Source organism: Mandrillus leucophaeus, unplaced genomic scaffold (assembly GCF_000951045.1).
Source record: "Mandrillus leucophaeus isolate KB7577 unplaced genomic scaffold, Mleu.le_1.0 Scaffold976, whole genome shotgun sequence".
Classification (NCBI taxonomy): Eukaryota; Metazoa; Chordata; class Mammalia; order Primates; family Cercopithecidae; genus Mandrillus; species Mandrillus leucophaeus.
In genome coordinates this window covers 269579-275445 of record NW_012110652.1, presented here as the reverse complement: position 1 = coordinate 275445, position 5867 = coordinate 269579, and positions in this window count along the sequence as shown.

Genomic DNA, 5867 nt, shown 5'->3' with positions numbered 1-5867 from the left:
AGAAGGGCCCAAATTATAAATACAGTTGATACATTTAATTGTGTAGTGTTTTCCAAGATTGTGTCTCACCTAACACAGAGGGACATCTTACGAGAGCCTCGGCGACAGAGCTAGATGCCGTCTCACCAAAAAAAAAAAAAAAAAAAAAAAAAAAAAAAAAAGAACGTAGGGACCAAATGGCTGTTATCCTGCAGATGCAGACAGTACTGAGGATAAAGTGTGGTTATGGAGGATATTTTTCTTCACCTTGTTGAGTTTCCCAATTCACAGAAGAGGCATAAAGCCTGATTTCTACTAGAGAGACACAAAAAGGGAGGGGAATTGAGAAACTAGAGGTTTTCAGCAAAGAACCGACAAAGTCCCTCATAGAGAGGATTCCTGTTCCACTAGGTGGCACTGTAGACCTTAAAATACCAGGCAGTAGCTTTGTTTCCATGTGCTCGCTAGACAAAAGAGAGAGAGAAAGAAATGTTTCTGGGGTGTGGGGACACTCTTTTCCTAGAAAATCACAAAAATAGCAATCACTTGAGCTATGTTCCAAGTTACTATGGCATTTGCTGATCCTGTATAACAGAATTATTTTTCTGAGCTGTAAAAATTCCCACAACATTGCATACAGAGAGGGTATAGGAGACATAGTCACTGAAAAAAAAAAAAAAAAAAGAAGAAGGAAATTGCAGTAGTAAAAGCTCAGAGATCTTGTTGCAAAGCTTGGAGATCCTGTTGCCAAAGCCCAATGAGCTGTGAGGGGCTCGAATTAGTCCAGAAGCCTTCAGTTAACACTGGGGTGTGGCCCCAGCCAGAAACTGTCATTTGCCTCTAGACCTCTCCAGACCCATGCAATGGCTAGGCTCTCTGTGAAGGAAAACTGATTCAAAACAAAGTCAGCATTCACAGCACCCTGAGGGTGCTGGGGGATTAGCTATGTTCTCCCCAGTAAGCCTGTCATCTATTTCTTTAGACTGAAGGCTGCACTAAGCATATCTAGGTGGGTGACTGATACCTGTTTTTTTGTTTTTTGTTTTCATTTTTTGCTTGATTTTAAAATTGAGGACAGGAGACCCCGGAAGTAAAAGTAGAGAGTTGGGGACTGCTCCTATACTCACCCTTTCAATGAATCTGAATTGGGTCCTTGACAATCCCCCACAATGAAGTGGCCTAATTATTTGGGGTAACATTTCTAGATAAACCATGGGCCAGAGGGAATTTCCTCTCTTTTCTGAGGTTCATTGTCTCATGACCACAAGATCAAGGACACGAATACAAAGAAAGTGAGGTTAACAGCAGAAATTTAATAGGCAAAATAAAGATAATAGCTTTCTGCTACAGAGAGGGGTCCTGGAAAAATGAGTTGCTGATCCACTGTGAAATGCAGGCTGTTTTATAGATGAGCTAGTGGGGTGGTGGTGTCTTATCTCCATAGGGCGTGAAAAACTGGTCATGGCCAGATGTGCCATCTGCATAAGGTGGGAATCTCTGGCAGCTCTCACCCCAGTATTTTATTATGCAGGTGGGTTCTCTGTCTGAGCTTCTCCATGTTTCCCATTTCTTTCTTATTGTACATGTGCTAACAAAAAAAAAAAAAAGAAAGATGAAACTTCCATGGTGGACATGCCTGGCCTCAAGGTAGCCCTTTTCTAATGGCACAGTTGCCAGCATTTCCTTGAGTAAGCTTCCAGCTTTCTTATATATGTTTGCAGCTCGATCTTTCAGGCTACTCTTTGTTAGAAAAAAATATTTTCTGAGCTGCTTTTAGTTAGAAGGGAAGTTCTGCTGAATACTCATTTGCCCTCACTATTTGCCTAAATAATATCTTTCTGTCTCCTGTATCAATGCTGCTAGTAGATGTTCTTTGGTGCCTGGCCACTGAAGACTTAGGTATTTATAATAGTGTTTACTGCGTGGGATTGTTTGTATCTGTCCTTTTTCAGATGACTTTTCAGATATTCAAAAGGACCAGAGTATTGTGATCTAAGCTGTATCTGCTTTAGTGAGTAATTCAAGTTCAGTAACACTGTGGTTACTGCAGACTCATAGAAGTACCATCTTGATGATTTGGGGCATGTTCCAGGAGAATTATTTGAGTTACCAGGCAGAGACACTTGTTCTCTTCCCTTATTTTCTCCCCTCAAAATGTAGTCTTTCTCTCTGTTCTGAACCACTTTAAGCTGGGAGTAAAATGACATAAGCATCCCTGTGGCCACCACCACTATGACAATTTTGGGTTGGATCTTAAGCTACCACAGCACTGTGTCTTGACCAAGGCATGCTGTTAACACTTGCTGACTACTGTTTATGTTTGCTCACGGTTCTGGGCCTCTACAATCAGCAGGTGTGAGTTCCCCCATTTTTTTGGTTGGTCCAGAGATGCTCTCTGGTAGTCAGGGTCTAGAGTGAAAAATATTAGAGGCCTATCTGGTGGTCTGTTTTACTTCAGCTAAGCTGGCACTCAAACCATAAGATGCAATTCTTCCCATTCTTTCCTCTGTTTTCCAAAGGCAGAGAAGCTTCACCTCTTAGCTACCACCACCACAGGCCATGTGGAGTGCTTCCAGACAATGGCCAATATTTTCTTAAGCCCCAAGGGCTTTTGATGTCAGCTTATGATGAACGCTGCTTTTTCTGGCGCCCAGTTTTCAGGGCAGTGTGCTCCCCTCTGACTCAGGGCAGGTCCAGAAACGCCAGACAAGATCCAATTCCTGGAATCAGATACCCCAAAAACCCACGTGGTGCTCTAGCCCCCTGTAGCCAAGCTGGTACCTAAGGTGTAAGACAAAATTCCCTTTACTTTTTTCCTCTACTTTTCTAATTAAAAAGAGTTTTACCCTGTGGTCACAACAACTAAGAGTCTACTAAGTCCCACTTAAAACCAGGAAGTCTAAGAGGCTCACTCAAGGCCCTCAATGCTGTACCCGTGTAATGCTGCTAGTTTTTCAGGGCCCAAGTGCTCCTCAGTTAGCAAGTGGTGAATGCTTCCAGAACTGGGGTTTTTCCTTCAAGGTTTTGGGTGTCCTTCTGGCCCACGATTTGTCAAGAAATGTAATCCAGGAACTAGGGCCTAGAACCTCACAACTCTGACCAATGCACTATTGTGCTGTGGCTGATTGTATCCAAGATGTTAGACAAAATCCTCCCCGACTCTTCCCTCTCCTCTCCTCAAGTGAAAAGAAGGGATCTCTTTTGAAGCCACAAGCTGTCCATTTTGGGGCTAGGGAAAGGGTAATTTCAGCACTTTCTTAGCTGCCACAGCTGGTGTCCCACTAGGTTGTATAACCCCTCTCCTTGTTCACTATCTCTGGGCTCAGTTCAGCCCTGGGACTCACCTAAGAGTTGAAGTTCCTATGGTCTACACTGCCTTTCAAGTTTCTTAGAGACCCAGAGTATTTTAGACCTTGATGGTGAGGCTTTCTGGAACTCAAGTTCTAACCACTGGATCTGGTAATTTCTCTCTAGTTAGGGTTTGTTTAAATGCTCCCTCTGTGGATGGGTGTCAGCTGAGTTTGATCCTGTTTTCATGTTTGCTCTAACAGCACAGCACTGAGTTAAATGCCTCAAAATTGCTGATCTCTCCCTTCTAAAGTGTCCAGAAATCCTTTCTACACCATGCCACTGCTGCTGGGGTTTGGGGGAGATGTGGTATTGGCAATTCAAGACTGTTTTTGCTACCTCTTTAGTACCTCTTTCATTGATATGAAGTTAAAGCTAAGTACTATGAGGGCTCACCTAATATTTAGGTTTTACGAAGGCTTTTTTTATGGTGTGTGTGTGTGTGTGTGTGTAGATAGTTGTTAAATTTGTGTCTTTGCAGTGAGGACATCCAGTGGAGCCTTTTACTCCACCATTATGCTCCATGACCCTCTACATTGAAATTTTTTTGTATGTTGCACGTTCCTTGCACCCTATAGATAAATCCCACTATGCTTTTATCTATATATATATATATATATATAAAATGTGCTGTTGAATTTGGTTAGCTAATATTTTGTTCAAAACTTGTGCACCAAACTCAGCAGAGTTATTGGTCTGTAGTGTTTTTTCTCATGGTGTCTTTGATTGTATTTGGCATTAGAATGATGCTGGCCTTATGTGTTTGGAAGTGTTCCCTCCCTTTCTCTAATTTTTTTTACAACAATTAAAAAGGATTTATATTAATTCTTAATAATTGGTAAAATTGATCTGTGAATCCATCTGGCCCTGTGGTTTTTTGGTTTGTGTGCGTGTTTGATTACTGATTCAATTTCCATATTTGTTATTGGTCTGTCCAGGCTTTCTATTTATTCTTCTTTTTTTTAGCTTTTATTTTAATTTCAGGTTGTTACCTAGGTAAACTTGTGTCATGGGGGTTTGTTATACAGATTATTTCATCACCCAGATATTAAGCCTAGTACCATTTGTTGTTTTTCCTAATCCTCTTTCTCCTCTTACTCTTCACCCCCTGAAAACCCCAGTGTGTGTTGTTCCTCTCTGTATATCTATTTGTTCTCATTATTTAGCTCCCACTTATAAGTAAAAACATGCAATATTTGGTTTTAAGCCTCCAGTTTCATCCATGTCCCTGCAAAGAACATGGAAGAATTTTTGTGGTAGCATGACATTCCATGGTGTAGATATACCACATTTTCTTTATCCGGTCTAACATTGATAGACATTTAGGTTGATTCCATGTTATTGCTATTGTGAATAGAGTTACAGTGAACATATGCTTGCATGTGTCTGTATAATAGAATATTTTGTATTCCTTTTGGTATATACCCTCTAGTGCCATTGCTGGGTCAAATGGTGTTTCTGTTTTTAGATATTTGAGGAAATGCCACACTGTCTTCCCTAATGGCTGGACAAATCTCACCAACAGTGTATAAGCATTCCTTTTCTTACCACAACCCTGCCAGCATCTGTTATTTTATTACTTTTTTAGTAACAGCTATTCTGACTGGTGTTAGATGATATATCATTTCGGTTTTGATTTGCATTTCTTTAATGATCAGTGATGTTGAGCTTTTTTTCATATGACTTCTGGCTGTATGTATGTCTTATTTGAAAAGTGTAATTTCATAGTTCTGGGCCATTTTATCAGATTTTTTCCCTTGTAAATTTGCTTAAATTTCTTGTAGATGCTGTATATTAGACCTTTGTTAGATGCATAGTATGCAAAAATCTTTTTTCCATTCTGTAGGTTGTCTGTTTACTCCGTTCATTTACTTTTATTTTTTTGCACAGTTCTTTTTTTAACATATTAAAATTATACAACAGTTTATTATTTTTCTCCTGAGATAAGTATATGCCCAGTGTCTTTCAGGAAGGATGTCCAGGAAGAGAGATAAAGGACAATCTAACGGACTTACTTGGTTTTTAAAACCGGTGTATACCAACTTTAGGCTTATTCTTCAAAGTCTTATTTTTTTTTTAATTTCCTCTGTTTTTCTTTTTTTCTTTTTTTTTTTTTTAATTATACCTTAACTTCTAGGGTACATGTGCACAATGTGCAGGTTTGTTACATATGTATACTTGTGCCATCTTGGTGTGCTGCACCCATCAACTTGTCAACACCCATCAATTCGTCATTTACATCAGGTATAACTCCCAATGCAATCCCTCCCCCCTCCCCCCTCTCCATAACAGGCCCCAGTGTGTAATGCTCCCCTTCCTGAGACCAAGTGATCTCATTGTTCAATTCCCACCTATGAGTGAGAACATGCGGTGTTTGGATTTCTGTTCTTGTGATAGTTTGCTGAGAATGATGGTTTCCAGCTACATCCAATTCCCTACAAAGGACACAAACCAATCTTTTTTTATGGCTGCATAGTATTCCATGGTGTATATGTGCCACATTTTCTTAATCCAGTCTGTCACTGATGGACATTTGGGTT